This window comes from Mustela nigripes, chromosome 7 (genome assembly GCF_022355385.1).
Source record: "Mustela nigripes isolate SB6536 chromosome 7, MUSNIG.SB6536, whole genome shotgun sequence".
Lineage (NCBI taxonomy): Eukaryota > Metazoa > Chordata > Mammalia > Carnivora > Mustelidae > Mustela > Mustela nigripes.
Window position 1 is genome coordinate 140,265,616 of NC_081563.1, and position 26,452 is coordinate 140,292,067.

The 26,452-nt window shown below is 52.3% G+C and overlaps 1 protein-coding gene across 3 annotated transcripts in view; it reads left to right on the top strand.

The window, feature by feature from the left end:
• DNAJC5 (DnaJ heat shock protein family (Hsp40) member C5) overlaps positions 1 to 26,452 on the top strand; it is a 37,575-nt gene that overhangs the window by 644 nt on the left and 10,479 nt on the right. For 2 of the 3 annotated variants that reach the window (XR_009405526.1, XM_059407461.1), the window contains one exon: positions 23,179 to 23,324. The exons of the other annotated variant lie outside the window; for it this stretch is intronic. The gene's annotated coding sequence lies outside the window, so the exon portion shown is untranslated. Of the gene's footprint in view, positions 1 to 23,178; positions 23,325 to 26,452 lie in introns of those variants that run through there. 3 annotated transcript variants of the gene reach the window in all.

A 26,452-nucleotide genomic window follows, 5' to 3' on the forward strand; every position in this document is an offset into this window, starting at 1 on the left:
GCGGGCCGCCGGGTCTGCGGGGGGCGCGGGGTGAGGGCCGGGGGCGCCGCGGGGCGGGGGCACCGCGGGGCGGCGCGCCGGCGGCCGGAAATGGCGGCGACCCTCCCTCCAGGCCGCGGGGTGGGGGTGGGGGGCGGCCCGCAGGGCGGGGGCCGGCGGGGGCGGGGGCTTCGCGGAGCGCGGGCGGTGGCGGCGGGGCCGGGTGGACGCTGCGACCCGGAGGGGGGTCGGGCGGGAAGGCGCGCCCCCCCCGCCCCCCCGCCGCCGCGGTCCCGGGCCCGCGCGAGCCTCGGTCAGGGGCGACCCGAGGGGTCTGTGCGGGCCGAGCGGCCTGGAGCGGGTCGGGGCACGGCCTCCCGCAGCGGCGTGCGTTCCCCTGTGGGTGGGCAGGTGGGGCCGCATCCCGGGGGCGGGGGGTCTCACGGGGGGCGCCGAGCTCCCTCGGTCCCTCCCCCATTCTGCCGGATCGCGGCCCGCGCGCGGCCTTCCCTCCGCCCCCCTGTCCCCGTGACCGACCCGGGGTCTTCTCCTTCCCGGGGGCGCGGCTGGTCCCGGGTCCCTGAGGTGCAGCGCGGGGAACGGGGCTGTTCCTTCACGCGTCCGGAGGAGTCGTCCGGGCCGCAGGAGCCCTGTTTCTCCGGCCGCTTCGCCCCGTGGGCCTCGAGGGGACAGTGGGAGGGGCCGGCCTGGGGAGGGGCCGGGGGCAGGCCCGGGACGGGTGTCGCGCTTGGTTCCGCGGCGTCCTCCAGGCCCAGGAAGCCGAGTTCCCGCTTGGCTCGGACGGGGGTGTTCAACCCGCCGGTCGCGGCCCGGCGCTCCTGCGTTGCGCTAGCGCTGGACACCTTTGTCCTCAACTAGCTGCCCGTCGAGACGGACGTCCCAGCGCCAGAGATGCCGGCGCCGCGCCCTTCCCGCCGCTGCCCACCCGCGAACCCCTAGCCCGGCCTCCGGCCACTTTCCGTGGCTTTCGTGCTTCTTCCCCGTGAAGTGTCCTGCCGAGTTCAGGACGGAGCAGTGTCCGGGGCTGAAATCGGAAGCCGGACTTAAGGGCGTTGGGGACTTCATCATTCGGGGTGCGCCGCGCTCCTTCCACCTGTGTCAGGGTCCTGGGGCTCAGGGCAGCTCCTGATGGCGCGTGGCCAAAGCAACAGCTCCGGGAGCTGGTTCTGGCTGGCTGACTGTGGGGCTGATCCGTGTGATCCAGATGGCCTTGTCCCCCCAGCGGTCACTGTGGATGGTCGTTGTGGACCAGCACAGCACTGCCGGGGACATGCGTGTGGCAGGACCCTCAGAGGCCAGCCGCCTTGGCCCTGGAGTAAGCAGAGCACCGGGGCTTGTGTGGGGAGCAGACGCTCCGGCAGGCGTGTGGTGGATGCTCTGATCCTTGCCGAGGATCCCTTGTGGCCTCTGGGATGCCTGTCAGGCCTCTCCCACCCCTGCCACCAGCCTCCTACCTTTGGCCCTCTGACTCACCCTCCCCTGCCTCCACAGCCTTCTTGCTGGTCTCTTGGCGAACTCTCCGCCCTCCCGTTGGCCGGAACACTCACTTCCTCATCCTCACACTCCGTGAAGCCAGGCCCTCCGTGACTCCGTGACTTCCCTGCATCCTCCCGTTTCCCGTCTCCCTTTCCTCCCCGATTTTCCTGCCGCGCTTGGTTATTCTGACCATGTTTACTCTTACTGTGAGATGGGTCCGTGGGGAGGCTGCTCTGTGTGAAGAGCTGGTGCTGGCACATACCCAGGAAACACTTGTTGAAGCAATGCTGGGATGAGCCCGGTGACCACGGGGCGCTCAGTGGCTGGTCACCGGGAAGTCGTTGTGAGTGCGCACGGAGGCCCTGGGTTCTGAGGGAAGTGTGGCAAGCACCTGCCCTTTGGGAAAGGACAGCCAGGTAAACCGTCAGAGAGCTGCTCGAGAGGACCCCCGAAATCTTTTTTGCAACTTCTAATTTGAATTATTTCAAAATAATTTAAATTACTTCAAATTAGATTCTTTCAAAATATTTTTAAATTTTTTAAAAAGATTTTATTTATTTGACAGAGAGCACGAGCACAAGCGGGGGAGCAGCAGGCAGAGAGAGAGGGAGAAGCAAGCTTCCGCTGAGCGGAGAGCCTGATGCGGGGCTCGATCCCAGAGACCATGACCTGAGCTGAAGGCAGAGGCTTTAACCCACGGAGCCACCCAGGCGCCCCTCAAAATAAGTTTTTAAAGTCAGATCTGGTAATAATGCTTCTAGAAATTTAGTCTTTGGTTCCTCTCTTCCCTCTCCTCCCGGACTCACCGCCCTCCACACCCCCCACCGGCAGAAGAACCCCACATGCTAGTCTTAATACTTGGTGACATTTGTTGATTAAGTGGATTGAGATGGAGTAATCTGTAAGAAGAACTCTGCGGGGCGAGCCTCAGCCCGAGACTCCTTGCTGTGAGGCTCTGCAGCAGCAGCTGAGTCCTGCCTTGTGAACTGAGGGGCTCTGCAACCCTTCTTATGCCCCTGTTAACGCAGAATGAGGGGGTTCTCTTCTTTCTAAGGGGGCGTTCCTTTTTTTTACATTTATTTATTTATTTATTTGACAGAGATCACAAGCAGGCAGAGAGGCAGGCAGAGAGAGAGGAGGAAGCAGGCTCCCCACTGAGCAGAGAGCCCAACTCGGGGCTCCATGGGACCCTGAGACCATGACCTGAGCCCAAGGCAGAGGCTTAACCTGAGCCACCCAGGCGCCCCTAAGGGGGGTTGTATGAATTAAGGTGCTGTAGAGATTGAAAGGGTGCTGTGTGTGTCTGAACCATTCTTGTTCTGGAGTCTTTCTGGCACGTGGGGGCACCGTGCTCAGCAGGGACCTACCCTGGAGACCAGCGCCTTGCTCAGGAACGGGAAAATTGAGGCCTTCTGTGCCAGTTACTGACAGACCGCCTACCTGCCACCACCACGGGGCACCCTAACATGCACCCCTGCTGGACGGTGCCTCTTTAGAGCCTAAACGTGAGCGGCTCACAGTGGCCCCGGGGTGCAGTGGAGGGTCAGTAGGTGTTTGTTGGGTAACAGCTAAATTGCAGTCGACTTGGGGGGTCGTGATAAGACAGAATTTTGTCGGGGCCCTTCAGTCGGTGAAGCGTCTGCCTTTAGCTCGGGTCATGATTCTGGGGTCCCGGGATTGAGTCCCGAATTTGGCTCACAGTCCGCGGGGAGCCTGCTGCTTCCTCCCTCTGCCGCCTCTCTCCCTGCTCGTGCGCACGCAAGCGTTCTCTCTGTTTCTGTCAAGTAAATAAGTAAAATCCTAGAAAAAAGAATTTTGTCTAAGGTGGGAGTTGCTCCTAAAGTCGGAGTACGGTGAGCGTGGTGCACACAGATGGGAGCACCCCTGAAAAATCCCTTAACTTCCCTGCAGCTCTGGGCTTCGCAGTGCCGCAGGCAAACAGTGGCGCACCCAGCTAGGCAGCCAGTTTTCCAGTAAAGAGACAGACCCCCGTGTCTTCTGGGGGCTGGTGTCCAGCTCCGTGACCAGTCTTTGCACAAGTGGCGAGGAGGCTCTTAGCTCAGTGGTGCGCTCGTGAGTCCCTGGGCACTTTGTGAGCAGCGGTTCGAGCTACAGCATTCCTCAGATGACGCCTTCGGTGCTCTGACTGGGTCGTTAGATCAGAGCCTCCTGTGCTCTAGATGTCCCCCCGTGGGTGGGCAGAGTCTGTGCTGGACTTTCCTCCTGAAGATGTAAGACTAGGGCTCACATGACAGGGGCCTCACTAAAGTGGGGGGTCACGGTACCTGCCCTGCCTGCCTTCTGGGGGAGTAGGCGGTGATAAGTGGAAAGGTGTCTCCTCAGCTCCTCCCTAATTATACGCGACAGCGGTGCTGGAAAATGGGAGCAGTTCTCTTTTATGAAAATGCTGCTCCTCGTTTACGAGCGAGAATGACTGCGCCTCTCCTGTCCCGACACCAGGGCTGCCTCTCAAATAGTGACCTCTTAGTCTGAAGAGGATTAGCCGCTGGTCGGTCACCGGTAGCTGGGAAGATTTGAGGATTAGATTGCCAGACAGCCTTCAGTTTAGATTTTGTCTCTCATCGTGCCCTGCATTGATTTTGTTTGAGAACACGGGACGTTTGCAGGCATATTGGTTAACACTGAAGCTGCAGAAATGTGTATAGCTTCTCTCTCTCTGAAGAGAGGACGGAGTGAGGCCAGGTGTGGGAGGTCATCCAGTATGCCGTCTCCATCTGTTTCCTCTCTCTCTCTCGAAAGGTCTGTGTGTGCGGTACTGGGTGACTCGTTCAGTTGAGCATTGGACTCTTGATTTCGGCTTAGGTCAGGTCATGATCTCAGGGTCCTGGCATAGAGCCCCACGTCAGACTCCTCTCTCTCATCCATGAGTCTGCTGGGGATTCTCTGAGAGAGAATCAGTCTTTAAAAAAACAAAACGGGGGCGCCTGGGTGGCTCAGTGGTTAAGCCTCTGCCTTCAGCTCAGGTCATGATCTCAGGGTCCTGGGATCGAGCCCCGCATCGGGCTCTCTGCTCAGCGGGGAGCCTGTTTCCTCCTCTCTCTCTGCCTGCCTCTCTGCCTACTTGTGATCTCTCTCTGTCAGATAAATAAATAAAATCTTAAAAAAACAAAACAAAACACACTTATTCATTTGTTTTTTAGGGAGAGACAGAGTGTGCAGAGGGGAGGGGCAGAGAGAGAGAGAGAGAATCCTTTTTTTTTTTTTTTTTAAAGATTTTATTTATTTGTTTGACAGAGAGAGACAGCAAGAGGGAACACAAGCAAGCAGGGGGAGCAGGAGAGGGGGAAGCAGGCTCCCTGCCGAGCAGGGAGCTCAATGCGGGACTCCATCCCAGAACCCTGGGACCATAACCTGAGCCGAAGGCAGAGGCTTAAGGACTGAGCCACCCAGGCGCCCCAAGAGAGAGAGAATTGTTGAACAGACTTTCCACCGAGCACAGAGCCCAGTGTGGGGCTCCATCCCAGGACCTCAGGATCATTACCTGAGCTGAAACTAAGACTCAGATGCTTAACCAGCTGAACCTCCCGGACACCCCTTCCTTTTTAAGGACTAAACCGTATACGTTAAAATTCATTTCATTCCAAAATCAGTCTGTATTGTTCATGTATCCGTAGAAATTTTTTTTAAAACTTAGTTCTGGGGGTTCTTGGCTGGCTCGGTTGCGTGTCTGCCTTTGTCTCAGGTCATGATCCTGGGGTCCTGGGATCGACACCTGTATTAGGGGTCCCTGTTCAGCAGGGGATCTGCTTCTTCCTCTCACTCTCACTCTGTGTGCGCTCTCTCTCTCTCTCTCTCTCAAATGAATAAATAAAATCTTTAAAAAATGAAAATAAAAAAACAACTTAGTCTTTGGCAGAAACCCAACTAATATTTTTAAATTATATGGTACGTTATGAGTGACTGGTGAATATTCCTTGAATCTGGATGAGTGTGATTGAACCTTACTTGTCATCGTGGGCTATTTGTAATTTTATTATCTTTTTAACTTTTCTACATTGAATGTGTATCACCAGCAAATATGGTGGTTGGATGAAATGTTCAGTCAGTGTCTCCGTTGCTATGTTCTGGGAAGTTCTATGCCAAACGGCTATAAAGTCGCAGTCCTGGGAGTCAGAGGATTGGAGCCTGACTCGCACCCCATCAGCTGTGCCCATGCTGGCTGTCTCTGGGACAGTGTCTCTGCTGCTGCCTCTTCGTGTCCCAGCGTGGTGTGGTGTAGTGAAACCTCCAGAACCCAAATCTCCTGTCCGTCTTGTAACTTTGCATTGGTTCAGGGGCTGGGGGCTGGGTTCCGTCGGTCCTGGTAGAACGGCGAGGAGGGGCCGGAAGCGGAGCCCCAGCTTGCAGGCCCTGGGCGGAGAGGCTGGGCTGGGCAGAGCAGGCCTGCGCTGTCGCCTGCCCACTGTGGGAGGGGATTAGCCCCGGGCAAATGTTTGCTTTTCGGCCAGGCAGTCCCACTGAATCTTTCTTATTAAATAGAGGTGTCTTGGGGCACCTGGGTGGCTCAGTTGCTGGCCCCTGTGCCTTGGGCTCAGGTCATGGTATCAGGGTTCTGGGATCGAACCCTACATCGGGCTCCCTCCCCGGTGGGAAGCCTGCTGCTCCCTCTCCCCCTGCTTGTTCCCTCAGTCTCTCTCTGTCAAATAAATCAGTAAAATCTTAATAAATAGTGTCTTTGGTGAGAAGGTATTTCTCTAAGATAAATAATGAAAAGTTTCTAGGTCAAAGAGTACAGACTTTGTAACTTTTGACATATGTTACAGAGTTTATATTCTCTGGGACAGTGTGTGTCTTCCTCTTCACTCACATGAGATCTTAAGGTTTTATGTTTTGGTGCTCAGTAAGCTATTGCTATAGGGTTCGATAACAGTATCTCAGTTTTTGTTTTTGTTTTTCTTTTTTTTTTGGCCAGTTGCAATAAATTGTGCTGTGTTAAGAACTTAGTTTTAAATAAAATGAGTTTAGTTGTAAAAGACCTTTTAAAAATTATGTAATTTTTTGATTTTCAAATTTAATTTTTTAATTTTTAAAAATTATGTAATTTAAAAATTATGTAAAAGCAATCAATATCTGTTTTTTAACTTAAAAAGCAGTTGTGTTCTGGCTAAAGATTTTTGCTGGGTGTATTTATCTTGTACTTTGAATCTTGAGGCTCTTCACATCTAAATCTAAAGTTCAGAATTTTCAAAAAATATATTTATTTGTTTGACAGACAGAGATCACAGGTAGGCAGAGAGGCAGGCAGAGGGAGAGGAAGAAGCAGGCTCCCCGCTGAGCAGAGAGCCCGATGCGGAGCTCGATCCCAGAACCCTGGGATCATGACCTGAGCCGAAGGCAGAGGCTTTAACCCACGGAGCCACCCAGGCGCCCCTAAAGTTCAGAATTTTTAAATGGAATCCAGTGGTCCAGTTTTATTTTGAGATGAAAATAGAAAGTCTACAACTTAAGTGTGACTGTTATCTATAAAGTTTTTCTTAACCTGTCTGAGCAAAGTTGGTACTGAAACAGTACGTTTTCTTGTGGGATTCACTTAGCGGCTCCCTTGTTCCCAAACGGCCAGTCACAAACCCTCTGTGAACAGGCCAGTTCACTGAAGGCACAGCAGCCGCAGTTCCCAGGACAGCCTTGCAAGGCAGCTGTTGCCAAATTTTATAGATAAGGAAACCGACAGTTACGCGTGTTCTCTAGTGTAAGGTGTGCTATTGAAGACGGAGCACAAAAGATACCGTCACAAGCTAAAATAACATACACAGTTTACACCTCTTGTTTTTTTATTTTTTGAAAGATTTTATTTATTTATTTGACCGAGAGACAGCAAGAGCAGGAACACAAGCAGGGGGAGTGGGAGAGGAAAAGCAGGCCTCCCCCCGATGGAGCTCGATCCCAGGACCATGGGTTCATGACCTGAGCCGAAGGCAGATGCTCAGCGACTGAGCCCCCAAGGTGTCCCGTGGTTTACACCTTTTAAACTGCTGTTTCTGATGTGTGTTCTGTTGCACCCCTGCCTGGTTGGTAAGGCTGGTGTGTGTCTTCCCACACTTGTCTCACCTGCCTCTGCTTTTTCTTTCAGAAAAATGTACCCATGGAGGGACATCTGGGTGGCTCAGTGGGTTACACGTCTGCCTTCAGGTGGGGTCAGGTCCTGCATTGGGCTCCCCGCCTGGAGGGGAGCTTGATTCTACCTGCTGCTCCCTACTCTTCCTCCCTCTCTTGCTCTCTTGCTCTCAAATAAATAAAATCTTAATTTTTTGTTTTTAACCCATGGAACGCGTAACTGTAACATCCAAGGGGACCCTTGACAGCCGGTAGGTCAGTCTGTCCAGCCAGCTGTTCACGTCATCCTGTCCTCACGCAGGCCAGTGGATTGCAATGCAAAAAGGTATTAATGGCACGGGCGTACTCTTGAACCTGTGGCAGTTTAGGAGGAATAAGCAAACCTTTATAAGTGTCTATAACTTAAACCTTTTACTTGTGACGTATTTTAAGCTCCTCACAGAGTCGTGGAGGGGAGGTATAGTTTGCTCCCCTCCTGGTCTGCATTCAGCACACGCAGCAGTGCAGTGTCGCATTGCATCTGCCCCTTCCTTGGAGAAAAACTTAGTGGTCTTCTACCTTCCGAGTGGAATGTCACAGAAGATAGTAAGGAATCTTGAAATAGACCTATGATTTTATTAATGATGTTTTTAGAATATAATATTCCTCAAGATTAAAAAAATGATGTAATAAACTGGTCGCAGTCACAGCGCTTTGCAGGGCAGTTAGGGGTAAGCCTGTCAATAAGCCAGACCCACGTGCTCCGCCCAGTAGCGGGTAGTGGCCTGTGGACTTGGTCCTGACTTCTCCCTAGGATAACGGTCCCTCTGAGGGACATCTCACCTTGGTGGCGGTCACAGGTGCAGCACAGCAACAGTTCAGTACAGCCTCGCCTAATTCAATGGCCCCCTCCCCCTGCCAAAGCCTTGAAGACAGGTCTTCCATGTATGTTTTAAATGTTTATTAGTTTATTTGTCAGAGAGACAGAGCACAAGCAGGGGGAGCGGTAGGCAGAGGGAGAAGCAGACGCCCCACTGAGCAGAGAGCCTGTTGCCGGGCTCAACCCGGGGCCCCAGGATCATGCATGACCTGAGCCGAAGGCAGGCGCTTAACCCACTGAGCCCCCCAGGCGTCCCCGGTTTTCTGTATATGTATATATTTTTTAATTTATTTATCTGAGAAAGAGAGGATAAGAGAGCAGCAGGGAGCCTGATGCAGGGCTTGATTCCAGGACCTGGGATCGTGACCTGAGCCCAAGGCAGATGCTTCATGGAAGGAGCCACCCAAGTGCGCCGCCCATAATCCGCCTGGCCCCACCCCGCCAGGGTTTCTCTAATTTTAAAAGGCAGATTAATAACATGGATTTTTTTTTTTTTTTTTTAAGTTTAAGACGTAAAAAGAAAACACCTTTTACATCCAGTGTGCTCCATGGTGAGGAGCCTCGACGCGAGGCTCGATCTCACAACCCTGAGATCACAGGCTGAGCCGAGATCAGGACCTGGGCGCTCAGTGACTCAGCCACTTAGGCGCCCCAACAGCATCGTAAACTTTGTCTGTATATGTGTTTGTTTTTGTTAAAAGTATAGTAAAGACTTTTAATGTGGTACGCTATCCAGGTGAGGCTTAATGCCCAAGGAGGTAAGTTCTTTGTGCTTTGGGTAGGGACAGAGTGCTCCCATTTGTGAAGCAGGTAACTGAGAATCAAGTTTTACAGTGCTTGGGGGTCAGACTTGGATTTGAATGGCAACCCCACCAGTCCCCGGCAATGACCTCGAGCAGACTCCTCGGTGTTTCTGAGCCTCCGTCTTCTCTTCTGCAGATCAGAGGACTGTTACTGGGCACCGGCACCATTGCAAGCACGTCACACGGGCTCGGTCGCAGACATACCAACTAGACTGTTTCCATTTCCGTTGGACAGAGGGGAGGTGGAGATACTGAGTAGCTCGTCCCGGTTACTGAGCCCGTGAGCGGCTCAGCTGAGTTCCAGCCCAGTCAGGTGACCTCAGAGCTGCCCCCCCACCACCTGGTGGACCACATGCCGGTCCGGCCGACTTCTTAGGAACATCTGGTGATGTCTAGGACATGTGTGCCTCTAGCTGCACATGGGAGGCACCCGAAGTGGTGGCCGCCGGGTTGGTATTAGAGCTGTGACCACAGGTTCTGCCAGTTGTACCGGCCCTCTGTTTCAATGTATGCGCGTGTATTTTGGCCTCTGACATCAGGCCATCTCTCTGGGGCCACCAGCACCGTGTACCTGGTTTCAGGCTAGCTTTGTCAGGGTCGCTTGATTCTGGTCACGGCTGCAGGAAGGGGCCATTCTGAAGCCATGTCCGTCTTACGTCATCCAAGGCTGGCCATCTTGCCAGGGGACATTCACACTGAGCAGTAGGGATCACAGTGCTGGGAAGTCCTGCTGTTTCCGGCAGGTGTGTCGGGGGTGGTTCTCTTGGAGACACAGAAGGCATTGGGTCTCCTCTGTGTTTTATGAACTCTCACCCCCCGGCTTTAGGAAGCTCTTCTAGCAGGCGTTCGCTTGGTTGCCCGTCGCTCTCGGCCCTTTCTGCCGTGATACAAAGGACGTCTGCTCCTCCAGCTCTGCATGCTGATTCCGACACCCAGTTTGCAGGGAGCCTGGTGCTTCCCCGTGTGGACGAGTACCTGTGGCTTTTCTGTCCCGAGATTTTAGGTGTTGTGAGCTTAAAACATCAACAACCAACATCCTAATGCTTTTATGAGAAATATTTTATGAGAAATATTTTATGAGAAATATTTTGTCTCCCACTGTCTAGTTTCGTGTTTAGATTTGGGAATATGTTAAGGTTTTCTGGAAACTTTTGGTCTTAAGTATTGGTTCTGTCCTAGAGTCATTTTTCCCCACCGTGTGCGTGGAGGGGGACGTGCTGTCTGCAGGGCCGCAGGGTGGGAATCTCGTGCTCTGGGTGCAGGACTTGAGCTTGGTTCAGGCTGTCCTTGCCCAGCGGGATTAGAGACTCTTAGTGCCGCGCAGCTGTCCTATTGCACAGCCTCACTTTGTGTCGCCCAGATTCATTTCCCTGTCGTCCACATGTCCGAGGACGAGTGGGCAGGACCGGAGGGCAGGGTCTGAAGCGGCGTGCATTTGTTAGAGGACAGGTGCTCTCCCAGTCAGTCCACGGGTAACCTGCTTTCTGAGGAATACTTTTTTAGAGGATGTCCAGTTTTTACTCATTTAGTTGTTCATTCATTTTTTAATCTCCTATTTTATTTATTTAATCCACATGTTTATTGTGATTTTGCTGAACTTCTGACCTCCTTTTTTTTTTTTTTTTTTTTTTTTTATTTTTTTTTTTCTTCCACAGGCGCCCAGGGGGTTCCCACCTGCCCCCACCACACACACACCGAGGGACGCGGGGCCCATGCACACGCACGGCCCGACGGGGCTGCCGGGTAGCCCCCTCCCGACGGCCGCGCAAAGACCATGGCGTGGCACAGCGACCCCGGCCCGGGGTGCGGTGGGCGGCGGATTGACGACCTTTTCCTTTTAACTTACTGTTAAGCATCAGTTAACTAAAGAAAATCCTTACTTGGTTTCTGGACACAGTTATTTCCGGTAAAAGTAATCTAACACCCATTTACTGAATGCCCGCCTGGACTTGGGACAGTCGCTCCGTCTGTAAGTTCGAAGGTCTTTGGGGGGAGCTAGGCGTGTTCTTGCGTTTTGGCAGCTGTCAGTTTGGGAAACCCAGGTTCTGTGCAGGTGTGTGGCCCTGAGCTGAGTCTTTTCTGTTCTTCCTGAGACACCTGTCTGCCGCGGCGCGTGGCCGCCCGTGCTGTTGCTCCCTCTCCCGTCGTTCGTGAGGGTGGGGTGCTCCGTTCAGTGTAGGAGCGCCCGGACAAGCTAAGTGGGGGCTGTGGGTGCGCACTGCTCTTCCTTCTTGCGCCTCCGGTTTCAGCCCCTTCCCTCTCTGTGCTTTGAGGGTTGTGGGAGGTGGCTTTGAAGAAGTGACCGGTTCACTCTTGTATTCACTTTCTTTCAAGGCTCAGCTTTTGTTGCTTTTAATTCTTCTCAGAATTAAGGAGGAGAGGGGCACCTGGGTGGCTCAAGTCTCTGCCTTCAACTCAGGTCGTGATCCCAGGGTCCTGGGATCGAGCCCCGCATCGGGCTCTCTGCTCAGCGGGGAGCCTGCCCCCCCCCCCCCCCCCCCCCTCTGCCTGCTTGTGATCTCTGTCTGTCAAATAAATAAATAAAATCTTAAAAAAAGAATGAAGGAGGAGAGGTAAAATCTTCTGGGGTTCCTGTATTTCCAGTGACTTTAGGACTTCTTTACACTGGAGATTCATTTTTAGCCAGGAGTAAAGAGAGAAGACCCATGACATTGGCATCATCTGTTGACTCTTGTTTAGAATTTGACTGTATTAGTGGGGTTGGTGCCAGTTCTGTTCTGCAGTATACTGATTTTTTTTCCTTTCAGAATAGATAACAAATTCAGAGTCAGACATGCAGACTCGTGGTTTTCTGAGCTGTTTTGGGTTACTGAGTCTGTCCCGGCACTGGCTTTGCGGTCCCTTGCCTGAGGCAGGCGCCCCCGGACCCGCCCGCTTTTTCAGTGTTCTTTGGCAGGTACTGCTGGTTCATCACAGATCTGAGAGGGAAATCCCTGGTCTTTGGAACATCCATTCTATTTTTTTCTTTCTTTTAAGATGTTATTTATTTGAGAGAGGGAAAGTGCGAGCCTGCGCGTGTTTGGGGCGGGGAGTGGGGCAGAGGAAGAGGGATAGGCAGACCTCATGGGGCTGAATCACTCCCTGAGCTGAAGCCCAGAGTTGTACGCTCGACTGACTGAGCCACCCAGGCGCCCCTGTTGTATTTCATTGCTTAGGGTTTTTATTTTTAGCAGTTTTTCTTCTGTACAGTTACCTCAAGAGCGCATGGGGCAAGGCAGCAGTACCTTCCCAGACTTCACCCTTCCTTCCCAGAGAGGTTTGCGGGTGGTCGCCCACTACTCCTGGACTGTGTTCTGCCCCGTTGCCCGATGCGTCCCCTCACGAATCGCCTGCACCTTCCATCCCGACCAAGGCCGCAGCACCTTTGCCTCCTGTCCCCACTCTTGGCAGTCCCTGCGCGCTCCCGTCCCCGCGCGCTCCCGTCCCCGCGCGCTCCCCGTTCCTGTGCTCCCGGTTGGCTTTTTTTTTTTTTTTTTTAACAGTATTAACCTTTTTCTTGGCTTCTGTATTTTGAGATGCCCGTTGTGTTGTGCATTATCTTTGTGGCCTGGCATTTCCATTTGGGCACTCTGTCTTCCTGCCTCTGGCCAGACAGTGGCTCCGGAGGTTGCCTGTCCAGCCACGATCCTGGTTTGACCCACAGTAGACAGGCCGGAGGGTGCTCCTGGCACCATAGAGGCCTCTGCATCTGGGAGGAAAACCCCAGAGACTGAGAAAGGAGCCTGTGGCGCGGCTTCATACTTCTTCATGCCTTCATTGCTGAACCACAGCACCTGGCTTGCAGGCCACGAAGCCTGGGTCTGGGGACACGCGGGACAGACCGTCGACATGCGGAGGAGGTGTGGCTCACAGTACCTGCGGTGGCTTTTCCAGGCCTCCTTGCTCTCATACCAGATGCTGGTATTAAGACACACTTGTTTTCAATGCCATTATCTAATGACGTGTGTGGAAATACCAAAGAATTTGTAGCTTTCGTGAAGTGAGGCTGCCTCAGATCATCGTGGAGGTCTTCGATGCAGGATGCTGAGAATGGCAGAAAGCAGAGAGCTCCCTAGGTGGACCTCCCACGCGGGATGCGCGATTTTACATGCCAGGAGGCACCCTGCAGGGGAAAGACAGGCCGTTTGTGGGGGAGGGGGAGGGCTTTCTGGGACTTGGGGCTCTGGGTGAAGCGGTCTTTGTCTCCTGCCATGCCGTGGTAACCCCAGGTGAAGCAGACTCCTTGTGGGTGAAGGCCTTTAGAAGAAAGTGCGGGAGAATTTACTTTTGGCTTTGGGATAGAGAAGTACCTTTGAACAAAAGCAAAAAAAGGGGAACATCAGTGGCACCTGGGTGGCTCAGTGGGTTAAACCTCTGCGTTTGGCTCAGGTCATGGTCCCAGCGTCCTGGGATCGAGCCGCGTAGGGCTCTCTGCTCCGCGGGGAGCCTGCTTCCCTGCCTCTCTCCCTGCCTCTCTGCCTGCTTGTGGTCTCTGTCTGTCAAATAAATGAATAAATAAAATCTTTAAAAAAAAAGGGGGGGGACATCATGAGTTTGCAAAGATTTGTTATATTCGGTTATGTAAAATTGGGAATTTGTGAGCTCTGTTGCACAAGAGTGTGCATAGGTTAACACTGAGTGTGCACTGAAAAACGGTTTTAAGGTGGTAGGTTTTGGTTTTTACTGCACTGGGAAAAATTAAGAACTCGTGTTCATCAAAAGACACCATACTAAATGAAAAGATCTGTGAACTAGGAGAAGATTTTTGTTGGTGTTTGTAGCCAGTAAAGGACTGGTGTCCGGGAGAGAAGTCCTGTAGCCCCTTGGGCACCGACCACAGTCGCAGTGCCTGCGGGCAGACAGAAAGCAATGCTCACCGCTCCCCACACCGGGCTGAGGACTCGGCCGAGCAGGGCACCGTTCTGCCTGGCGCCCGCTGCTGCGTGTCCCTCAGGGGCGGGGGGCAGTGGCTGGTAGGGTGCTGGGTGGTATGTCCTCTGGGGGCAGGTGGCGCGCCTCTCCCAGTAGAGACTGCCAGTTCCCTGGGAGCCCAAGTTCCACTTTTAGGTTTACTCCCGGTAGCAGTTCTTCCTAAATGGTTGTGGTGAAGGACCAGTTTCTTTAATTTCCAGTCTGTCAAAGACTGATAATACTTTGGTAAACTACAATGAAAATGACTAACTAGAAAAATTAGTGACAAACAAAACATAAAATACAAGCCCAGATTTTTTTCTTCTCTTTTATTTTTTAAAATGAACATAAAATAAACATGACTCCCCTTTTCAGGTGTACAGTTCTCTGAGTTTAATACGTAGAGATTTGTGGAGCCCTTACCCTGCTCTGGACGTCGAGCAAGAGTCAGCAGGAGTCAGCCTCCTGCACTCAGCAGACTGGCCGTTGGCGTCACCTGAGTTGCGTACAGACCGCTTTGGTCCTTTTCATTAGAAACTTCCCGGCTCTTTTCCTGGGGCGGCCGCCCCATTTCACATCCCAGCCGCGTGACCGTTCTGGTCCCCGCTGACCCTCATCCGCCCTCGGTGTGGTCCGGTCAGTTTTTTAGCCATTCTCATAGGTGTGTAGCGATACTGTAGTTGGTTGTTTTTTTTAAAGATTTTATTTATTTGACAGGCAGAGAGAGAGGAGGAAGCAGGCTCCCCGCCGAGCAGAGAGCCGGACGCAGGACTCGATCCCAGGACCCCGAGATCATGACCTCAGCCAAAGGCAGCGGCTTAACCCACTGAGCCACCCAGGGGCCCGTGATACTGTTGTTCTAATTTGCTTTTCCCAAATGAACAAAGATGTGGAGTTTTGTTTCCTGTGCTTTAGTTGGTGTTACCGTAACGGTGTGCGAACGCTTGCTGTGAAGCTCTGCTAGTCTAACTACACCCGAGCCGGCCGGCGTTAGCCTAAAATATCTTGCACAGCGGGAATTGCTCAGGGGTGTTCAGAGCAGCATTGCGATAGCAAACCCTGGGAGTGTCCCCAGCATCCTTCAGTGGAAGAAGGCATTGATAAGTTGTGGTCTGTTTACAAACCGGAGTCTCTCCAGACCGGAAACGGCGTTCGGCTACATCCAGCAGCCTGGGTGTGACCTAGAGACATGCTGAGTTTCAGAAGCAAGTCCTATAAGGTTGTATTTAGGGTTAGGCCATTTTTATAAGTTCAAGAAGTTAAAACTAAATAATGTTTAGGGAGAAACATATGAGGTAATACTTCTAGAGCAAGAGAATCATAAACATTAAGTCAGGATAAGGTACACAGGAAGCTTCGAGATTGCTGGTAATTTTCAAGGCTTCAGTTTGAAGGATAGGGTTGTGGTGTTTATCACTCTGCATTGTAAGTTCTATATTCCCAGGCGCCTGGAGGGCTCAGTCGGCGAAGCAGCTCAGGCCTTGATCTCAGGGTCATGAGTTCAAGCCCCACATTGGGCTCCACACCGGGCGCGCAGCCAACGTCAAATACAATGTAGGTGTGTGTGTTCCATGTGTTCCATTCTGTGTGTCATGTACTCCATAAAAAATGCTTACCACAAAAATAGCTTCCCTCTTAAAACGTTTTCAGATATGTCCTTCCAACGTCTCCCCAAACGGTAGGTCGGCTCAGCAGCAGCTTCTGAACGTGTGCTGAGGCCACATCTGGGAACGCAGGAGTCCGAGTACTTGGCTGTTTTCCCTGAAGGTCTCTAAGTCTTCTGAGGAGCACGGACAGCACCTGTGCGGATAGGGTTTTTGTCTCTTTGTGTATCTTGTTCACTGATGAATCTCCAGCTTGGAGAACGGAGCGTAGCGCGCGGCCGGGGCTCTGTCAACAGCAGTGGAACAAGCGAGCAACACAGACGCACGCTCCTGGCCCGGGATGGCTCCCCAGGATGCGACCGGGCTCTGCTGTTTGTGCCGGGGAGTGGCCAGGAAAGGGTCCCCGAGTCAGGGCGATCTCCCCAGGGCTCCGTGGTCCAGGTGGGAGTAATCCACGTGGCAGGAAGCGGGGCAGGGTGTTCCTTTGTCTGTCTGTTTTAGATTCTGATGTCTTTATCTTTAACTCAAGCACACAAGAGAATCTAATCTTTTCCTTTTATATTAATATATCGTGTATTATTTGTCACAGGCGTACTGGTCTGTGATCGTCAGGCTTACACACTTCGCAGCACTCACCCCAGCCCATGCCCCCCCCAGTGTCCGTCACCAGCCGCCCTCTCCCTCCCCCCCACCCTGCAGCCCTCAGTTTGTTTTGTGAGACTGAGAGTCTCTTACGGTTGGTCTCCCTCCTGATCCCATCTTGGTTCATTTTTTCCCTCCCTTCCCCACGGCCCCCGCCCCGCCTCTCAGATTCCTCATATGATAATTGTCTTTCTCTGACTGACTGACTTCACTCAGCCTAATACCCTCTTGTTCCAGCCACATCGCAACGGCAAGGTTTGGGGTTTTGTTCTTTTTGATGGCTGCGTAGTATTCCATTGTGTGTGTCGCGCACATCATCTCTATCCACTCATCTGCTGATGGACGTCTAGGTTGTGTCTGTAGTTTGGCTGTTGTGGACGTTGTGAAGCAGGGCCTTGTTTTAGGAGAGCGCAGGTGTTCATGTGTGACCGTCCTATGTTGGCCTAGGACAGGTGGTCCTGCCAGTCACGTCCCGAGGCCCAGTGGACATGGTGGTGGGAAGATGCTGGTGGCGGGCAGGGCCTGTGTCCTAAAGAGCCCTGAAGGGCAGGTCAGGGAGCTGGGTTTTGGTGCTGCAGCCTGTTGGGAGGGTCTGAGGAGGACCTGAGGGGTGTGGTGAGGGGGGCAGACTGCGCGGCAGTGCGGAAGGACAGAATGAAGAGGGGCAAACCCCGTGTCTCCCAGAAATCCCTTCCTCCTACTGGGTTTCTGCCTCTTGTCCCTGGCAGCCTCTCGCCCATGTTAGAGCTCCCTGCTCGTGTGTGTATATGCCTTCTGGTCTGCCCAGCCCTGGCGCTCCCGCCAGCAGCACAAACCAGGATGCACTACAAGGAGGCAAAATGTGCCCCTCAGTTTGTTTTTAAAGACGGGACGTTACTAAAGAAGGCCCGGCCCAGAGCCTGTGGTTTGACCTTCCCGGGGTGGGAACTGGGGGCAGACCTCTGACAGCAGCTCCTGGATTACAGCAAGTGCTGTGCAGGGAGGCCTGGCTGCTCTCTGGACCTTGACTCTGGGTCTCAGGGATGCCTTGAAACAAGTAGGAACAGGTTTAGGGAGAACGACATGATGCATGTTGCTTCAGAGAGCAGATGGTGAACTCCCCCGTCATCACCCCAAGGAAATACAGAGACATCTGAAGGGACTGAGCCCAGGGAGCACTGCTCACCATGTCGGCAGAGCTGGGACGTTGCTGGCAATGCTTCGTGGCTTCTGGCATGGCTTCGGCTGTGGAGCTGCCTGCCTGTGGCACCAGGGGCCAGGGAGAGGGAAGCAGGGGATACGTGGCAAGAAACTGGCAACCCTTGCTGGGGGCGCAAGCGTCAGCAGATGCCGAACCAGTGTTCATTTTTCAGTTTGTAGGGCGCAGGGTCACGTGCTTCTGGTGGTCTGTGTTTCCTGCTGGGAGAAGTGTCTGTTCCTTCTCATCACTGACGCACCTCTGCTCTTTACAGAAAACATGGACAAGGAAGTATTAAGGCAGTAACTGTTTCCAGAAGTTGAATTTTGTGATTAAAAAACCCCACAAAACTTCATGGTTTCTTTCTCTAACAGTTTTCTGCCGTATGGCCTTCCACAGCCCTTCCTGATGGGTTTCCCGATGTCACGTACATAAGAACGCACTTACAGTTTCGTTTAGTTATAAGCCTGTTCCCCCGAACACGGAGCTTTCAAGAGTGCACGCTGCCTGGCAATGGTCAGGCATTAGAACACAAACTTCTGAAATGTATGTGAAGTAGTGTAGAAATTTTAATAGTTTCTGACTCAAAATATAAAATACCAATTTGAGTGGTAGTCACGGCAGCTACGTTATTCCTTAAAGGGCCAGATGGAGTATTTTTAGGCTTTGTGGTTTCACAGCCTCTGTTGCGAGCCGCAGACGTCGCAGAAGAGCGGGATGTGGCGCTGTCCAAACCAGTCTGTAAACCTAGGCAGCTGGTCCTGGTGACTGGGGAGTTTTATGTTCCATTTGGTTTTCTTATCGTATCTAACTTGCTTTGAGAACAAATAATCTTAATTATAGATTGCTTTTTTTTTTTTTAAAGATTTTTTTTTAATTTATCTGACAGATATCACAAGTAGGCAGAGAGGCAGGCAGAGAGAGAGGAGGAAGCAGGCTCCCCACCGAGCAGAGAGCCCGATGTGGGGCTCGATCCCAGGACCCTGGGATCATGACCTGAGCCGAAGGCAGAGGCTTAACACACTGAGCCACCCAGGCGCCCCAATTATAGATTGCTTTTTAAATGCAGGTAAAATTGACCTACAGTTACATGCACAGCTCTTAGTAAATTTCAGTGAGTTTGGGAGTATGTACACACTTGTGAAATCACTCCCCCAGTTTAAGTCAGAACGTCTCTGTCTTCCTGGAAGGCTCCCTTCAGTGCCCTCGAACACCTTCCTGGTTTATGTCACAATAGGCTGTTTGTCCTGTTTTTACTCTTTTAATAAATAGAATCATTTTGGGTCCAGCTTGTTTGTCTTGCATAATGTGTTTGAGGATTTTATTGGTTGTGTCTGTATGTTACCCTGTTTTTATTGGCGAGTGGTGTCCCCTACAGCACTGACCAAGCCGTGATCGGTCCTTTGTTTCTGGTCATTGGTGGCGTCCACTCTCAGAGCTCATGTTGTGTCACTTAATGCTTGGGGAGGAGCCCTCAAGGCCTCTGCTCTCACTGAACGGGTCCGTGTCCTTTGACCCCACAGGCCAATGTTGGTAACTTTTGCTTTCACCACTGCTATGTATTTTCTTAAAACATGAAGGAAGAAATCGCCCTTGACCGTCACTCCTTCCTGAAGACGCGGATTTCGGTCCTGTCCCTGCAGCCTCAGTAGCTCTGGGGTTTATTGTAATTCAGATCTTCGTGGGTTCTTTTAGTCTCCGTTTTCTTTTCTTTTCTTTTCTTTTCTTTTTTTAATTTTATTTATTTATTTGACAGACAGAGATCACGAGTAGGCAGAGAGAGAGGGAAGCAGGCTCCCCGCCGAGCAGAGAGCCTGATGCGGGACTCGATCCCAGGACCCTGGGATCCTGACCTGAGCCGAAGGCAGAAGCTTAACCCACTGAGCCACCCCAGCATCCCCAGCCACGGTAATCTTAAAACCTAAACAGGCTGCTTCTGTTGCCTGTTCCCATCAGGCCGTGTTCTAGGGGATCGCTCGCTCTCACTTCAGGGTCCTCCTTCGCCGGCGCACGCTCTGCTCTCGAATTGTGCCTCCCGTTCGTCGTTCTGTGCCCAGTGCCTGGCACGTGGGAGGCCTCAGTAAATACTGTCAAGTAGGTGATCGTGGAGGATAAAAAATGTTGCATGAACCGGACGTGTGTCTTGTGAATGAAGTAACAGTCACCGGTGCCCCAGCAGGGCACATGGAAGCAGTCTGTGTCCCTTAGGCAGGGTGATGCCTTGTGCTTGCGTCGCCGTACGTAACTCTTGGTCGCAGCGGGAGACAGGTCGGGCATTCCAGGGGCACGTATGTGTTCGATGCCGCCAGTGGACCCTTCATCTTAGCACTTGAGAAGCATGCAAAATAGGGGGTCCTGTTTCTGCGTTCCTTGATGCGGGATAGTACAGGCTAGTTGTTCCATATTACATGATCGTTCACGTTTAATTAAACTTCCAGTTGGAACAAACCATAGAATATGTTGGTGGTGTGTGTTCGGAGGGTCATGCATGAGCTGTGATGGTCTCCGGTGGGATGCTGTTTGAAGTACCCATCCGCCGCCCGTCCAAGTGTCCAGTGCCTTGGACGTGCCTACGGTGTGTTAGGGAGCCTGAGCAACAGTCAGTGAAGCAGCAGGTCACCGGTCTCCCGGCTGAGGCGGCTGTGCCCTGGGGTCCTCAGGTGTAACAGCCACTGTATCCCTTTGCAGTGAGTAGCAATCTTTTATGACTTTGGGATTTGTCTTCTGGTTTAAATTTTCCCATTTGCTGCGGTACCTCTGCAGTTTCATTGCCAGAGAAGATAGCGAATGACTCATTAACTGAAGGAAGAAGAATTTGAGGGATGACACTGGCTTTCCTTGGATGCTCTCTGTTGAAAATGCGTTCGCTTTTCCCACAGCTTTTCCAGGCGCTGTTAGGTGAGCGAGAGGGCACTCCGTTGCTGTCTGCCTCCGGTCGCCCCGTGTCGCGGCGGGTCTCCGCATTACCGCCCCTTCACCGGACATGTTTATTCAGAGCATTCCTTCTTTGTGTGCCCGTCCTTGTTTTGTATTTGTGCAGACTTAATTTCGAGGAATAAAAAAGTGTCATAGTAACTAAGCCTCCACGTGTGCACGGTATGTAAACACAAGGGACCCTCCCCAAGGACCTAACTTTTTGCCGTTGCTTGAGCTCCGGGCAGGCGTGGCTCCTGCTCTGTGGTTGGGTCGGGCGACGGCGGAGCACAGCTGTCCCACTCTTGCCCACGCTGCGCTCTGCTGCTTCAGAGGCAGAGCTAAAAACTGGGGACCCAGCCATGGAGAGACTGTCTGGCCCACAAGACCGAAATACTTACTATCTTGCGCTTTAATGAAAGCTTGCCTACGTCTGTCTGGAGTAAACCGGCCCTCGAAGACTAACACCAAGGGAAACCTAAGTGGTAAGGGTCGGCCTGACTTTCCTGTGCGCAGATGCCCCCGTTCTGGTGTGTCAGTGCTTGGCTTTGAGCCAGTTGAATTAGGCCTGAGCTGCCAGGCCGCCTGCTGTGCTGTCATGTCATCAAAACAGAAAGGAGGTTTTTCACTGTGAACTTTTCTCTGATGTCAGAAAACTACAGATGATTTGAAATTGGATTGGGAGGGAGTCCATTTGGGGTGTTTGCTGGCTCTTGAGAAAATCTGGGATCAACTAGACTCTGGTTGACCAAACCCTTCATCTTGGTCCCTTCGACTGGCTGTGGCCAAAACAGACGGACTCACCCGCACAAGAACAACTTTCTCTTGGGCTCTGATGAGAAGGGGCTCTGTGGAAATTTTGTTGGAGAGACCCTGGTTGCAAGAGGGAAGTTAGCCCAAAGGGATGAGCTCCAGACCCCTGGTTAAAGGGCGTTGTTGGCTAGGTAGGCTGGGTTCTCAGTATTCCCGACAGGCCAGCACACTGAGAGTGCTTCATAAACCTGTCCTGGAGTGACTCACGACAAGAACCTTCTAGGAAGGGCAGTTATGTGGCTGCTTGCTCGTGTTCTTTTTTTTTAAGATGTTTTAGTTATTTGTTTGACAGATACACAGAGAGAGCGCACAAGCAGGGGGAGCAGCAGGCGGGGGAAGAGACAGAAGCAGGCTCCGCGCTGAGCAGGGAGCCCGATGCGGGACTCGATCCCAGGACCCTGAGATCATGACCTGAGCCGAAGGCAGACACCCAACTGACTGAGCCATCCAGGCGCCCTGCTCATGTTCTTAGAATGATAACTTTGTAAATTTTATAAACAAGATACAGAATTTTGTAAAAAGTTCAAACAATACAGAAAAGAGAGAACATGATTTAAAAAAAAAAAAATCAAGCCATGGTATAGAAGTGGATGAATGTTGTACAGACAAGAAAATGTGTTAACCTCTGGTCCCTAGTTTTTCGCAGAAACAGCCAGACATGCGGCTTCCAAAGACTTCCCTCGTAGTCGGAAATAGAAGCATTTTGTTTCATTTTTCTCTGAACTTGGCATACGGGAAAATCAAGGGGGACGCTAATGCAATTGCTGTCCGCTCAGCATCCGCAGACCTACCCACCCTACCCACGCCCTTAAAAAGGGAGGCCATTGGCCCTGTCGGGCTAGTGTAGACAGTGCCGGCGTCCCTGGTGGGCTGGAGGGGACTCTGCCCTCTCTCTCCGCCGGCGTCCTGACCCCCTTGCTGCGGGTTTGCGGTGTTTCTGTCGGCCACACTTGGTGCCGCAGCTGCCAGTGCTCTTAGGTCTTGTCCTTGGGTTTCTGTGGCTTCAGCCCGTGCCCACAGATCCGTTAACCCGTGGCTTTCATTCTCCATTGCTACTTTTCCGTTGATGTCTTCACTGGCTGGGTGTTTCAACAGATCGTTTTTTCTAGAAGCTCCTTGTTCCATAAGTTCTCGTGTCTATGTGAACGTTCGTCTGTGCCTGCGTCTGTGGGGACCTTGCCTGAGCGTAACGTTCTTGGGTCGGAAGAGTTCAGACGCTGCCTCGCCACCAGTCCGTGCTGCTCAGGCAGCCAGGGAATCGGCCGCTGGGCACAAGCGATGCTGTCACTTCGTGAATTCTTAATCTCTGGGTTTAAGGAGAAATGATTTTTTAAAAAGATTTTATTTACTTTTTCATGAGAGACAGAGAGGCAGAGGGAGAAGCAGGCTCCCTGGAGCTAGAAGCCTGACACAGGACCCTGAGCCCGAAGGCAGACGTTTAACCCACTGAGCCACCCAGGCGCCTCAGATGTGATTTTTTTATTAAGCAAGTATTAGCCTTTAAAAGATTTTGGATTGGGCCGCCTGGGTGGCTCAGTGGGTTAAGGCCCCTGTCTTTGGCTCAGGTCATGATCCCAGGGTCCTGGGATCGAGCCCCGCATCGCATCGGGCTCTCTGCTCCGCGGGGAGCCTGCTCCCCCCCCCCCCACTGCCTACTTGTGATCTCTGTCTCTCGAATAAATAAAATCTTTAAAAAAAAAAAAAGACTTCAGATATAGTTACTGGCATTCCATTGAAACTAAGAAAATTGATTCTGAATTAATTCTGTGGGTTTTTCATAGGGCGGCTCTGTCTGAGGCTGGGACATATTTGACGTTCCGTGCAGTGACATCTGAAGTCCGGCGTGCGCACTGACTGTTAAGTCATCCTGGTGATTCATAATTTAAAATGTGGACCGTTTCACAGGGGGAAACTTTGTCTTCAGTCACATGAAGTAGCTGACCGCCTTAGCTGACTGCGTTAGCTGCGTGAGCATCTCAGCAGGGGCGCTGGGCTCCGGGAAGACGGCGGTAAAGCGGCAGTAAAGCGACTGTCCCGACTATCCCGATAGAGTGAGTCACGTCCGTGTTTGGTTTCCCAGCGCGCGTAAAGCTGATGCCCCGGCGACACTGTTGTCTGGTAAAGGCGCAGTAGCATTTCGTGTTTGTTTGTTTGTTTGTTTAAGTAAAACCAACCGTAAGAGACTCTCAATCTCACAAAACAGACTGAGGGTTGCCTGGGGGAGGGGCAGGGGGAGGGGCAGGGCGGCTGGGTCACGACTCTGGGGAGGGGCGGGCTGTGGTGAGTGCTGTGAAGTGTGTAAGCCTGACGAGTCACAGACCTGCACCCCTGCGGCAAATAATACATGATATGTTAATAAAATAATTTTTTAAGAAGTAAAATACCTCTAAAAAAATGCTAACCATCATCTGAGCTTTTTTTTTTTAAAGAGTTTATTTATTTATTTGTCAGAGAGAGAGCGAGCGAGAGCGAGCACAGGCAGGCAGAGAGGCAGGCAGAGGCAGAGGGAGAAACAGGCTCCTGGCAGAGCAAGGAGCCCGATGTGGGACTCGATCCCAGGACGCCGGGATCATGACCTGAGCCGAAGGCAGCTGCTTAACCCACTGAGCCACCCAGGCGCCCCTCATCTGAGCTTTTGAGTCAGAATCACTGATCCCAGATCCGCATGACAAATATACGAACAAAGAAAACATTTGAAATACTGCAGGAATTACCAGAATGTGACACAAAGACATTGAGTGAGCAAATGCTGTTGGGAAAGAGACTAGCTTGATGCATAGTTGCCAGGAATCTTCAGTTTGTTGAGATAAAATAAAAGCATCATCTTGAAGATGCAGAACGGAGAGGTGTGGCTGTGGTTGATTGTTTTTACGGAGCACACATAGGAGTATTAGTTCTTGGTGTCCCTGTGGATGGGGCCTGGAAGCCAGCTATTCAGTAGGCTGAGTCGTTGGGTAACTGAGAATACAGACCAAGAAATTACTGAGTGTGGTAGTTTCACGGTGCTGCGGTCCTTCTGTCGTGGACTCGCTGGAGGAGGTACTTAGTCCTGGACAGTCGGCCCCATCCGTAACAGTGCCTGCTTCTGACTGAGGCCGTCTTGGCTCTGCTGGCTTCGTGCTAGCCTGGTCCCGGAGGGCCACAGAAGAAGAGGGAGACTCAGCACTGTGGGGCCTTGCCCCAGGTCACATAGCTGGGCTTAGAGTCCTCGCTTCCTGATTGTAAAACCCACGACCTCGCTCTCTCTGGGGTGGCCCTGACACTCGTTTTATTATCTGCCGTCGGCAACACCGGCACCCACTGGGCTTAGGGGCCGGGTGGTTCACCTGGTGTGTCTAGGGTTAGAGTGATTCCCCTGGGTTTGGGTCCAGATCCTACTAGCACCTCTCTGGGCGTCCGTCTCTGCGTCTGGGACGGACTGCCATCGGCCCTGCCTGGGGAGGGGAGGGCAAGCCTGGGCCCCAGGGACTGACACACTCAAGGAACCCAGTTGGGTGGTCCAGGTGGGCCGTGGCATGGAGCGGCCTGGCCCGTGGGGGCTCCCTCCTCCTTTCCATGGCGCACACTGACCTTTGCGCTCTGTGCGGTCCCTGGGCACGGACAGAAGTGGGACCTGCGTCCCAGGGGCATGTGGAGGGGCTGCTCCCATGTCTCCTGCCTTTGTTTCTTTCTTTCTTTTTATTTATTTATTTAAAGCTTTTATTTCCTTTTTTAATTTTTTTTTTTTTTAAGATTTTATTTATTTGACAGACAGGGATCACAGGTAGGCAGAGAGGCAGGCAGAGAGAGAGGAGGAAGCAGGCTCCCCGCGGAGCAGAGAGCCGACTCCCGGGCTCGATCCCAGGACCCTGAGACCATGACCGGAGCTGAAGGCAGAGGCTCACCCCTCTGAGCCCCCCAGGTGCCTCCCTTTCTTTCTTTTTTAAAGATTTTATTTGTCAGAGAGACAGCGCACAAGTTGGGGAGGAGCAGAGGGGGAAGCAGGCTTCCTGCGGAGCAAGGAGCCTGATGCAGAACTCGATCGCAGGACCCCGGGATCTGACCCAAGCTAAAGGCAGCCGCCTCACCGACTAAGCCACTCGGCCGCCCCTTCCTGCCGTGGTTTCTTCTGCCGCAGGCCCAGATGGCAGCAGGTTTGATCAGAGGCTCCCTCCTCACTCACTCCTTCCCTGTTCGGTTGACGTGTGTCCTCCGATGGCTGTTTTGTTCTAGAGAGGAGGAGCATGGCTTGTCCCAGACTCTAACATTTGTGTATTCTTCTGACCTTGCACTTGGTGGATAATAGAATCTTTTCATCTGAGAAGACGAAGCTTTCTGTGCTCTCAGGCTTGACCCGGACGCCGGACGCATCACTCAGCGCGCACACCTGTGTTTTCTTGCCGATGTAGTTTTGTTCTCTCTTGTTTTTTTTTTTTTTTTTTTTTTTTTTTTTTTTATGGACTTTCCCCCCGGGTTGATGGACCCCTGACCTTTCACATTCCTGCCAGACCAATTTTTCTCCCGTTCTCTGCTTTCTTTGTGCTGGTTCTCTCTCTTGAAGGTACTTCCCGGGTTGGACCCTCTCTGCGCTCCGTGTCTCCACCCCCTCGGGCTGCGTCCTCGTCACCTTCCTGCTCCTGCGGCGATCGCCGGCTCTGCTCCTTGCTCCCTCTCCTTCGCAGCTCCCTTTTGGCCACAGTTTCTTTTAATTTTATAAAAGCCTCCAACCTCAGAACTTAAAAGCTTGTCATCGGGGGCGCCTGGGTGGCTCCGTGGGTGAAGTGTCTGCCTTCGGCTCAGGTCATGATCTCAGGGTCCTGGGATCGAGTCTGGCATCAGGCTCCCTGTTAAGTGGGGAGCCTGCTTCTCCCTCTGCCTCTGCTGCTCCCCCTGCTTGTGCTCTCTCTCTCTCTCTGACCAATAAAATCTTAAAAAACAAAAAAGCCTTGCTATTTTTCCTCTGGGGTCATCAACTCTTTGTACTTTTTTCCTACTTGATAGACTTTTTTTTTTTTTTAACACCTTCAGGGTTACAGAAGAGTTGGACAGAAAGTACAGAGAATTCTCGCAAATTTCTTTTCTCTTCCCCCGGCCCCACAGTTTTCCGTTTGCCCCATCGTTTGTATCAGAGTGGTACATTGTTAAAACTGGTGATCCTGTATTGACACATTTTTTTTTAAATATTTTACTTATTTATTTG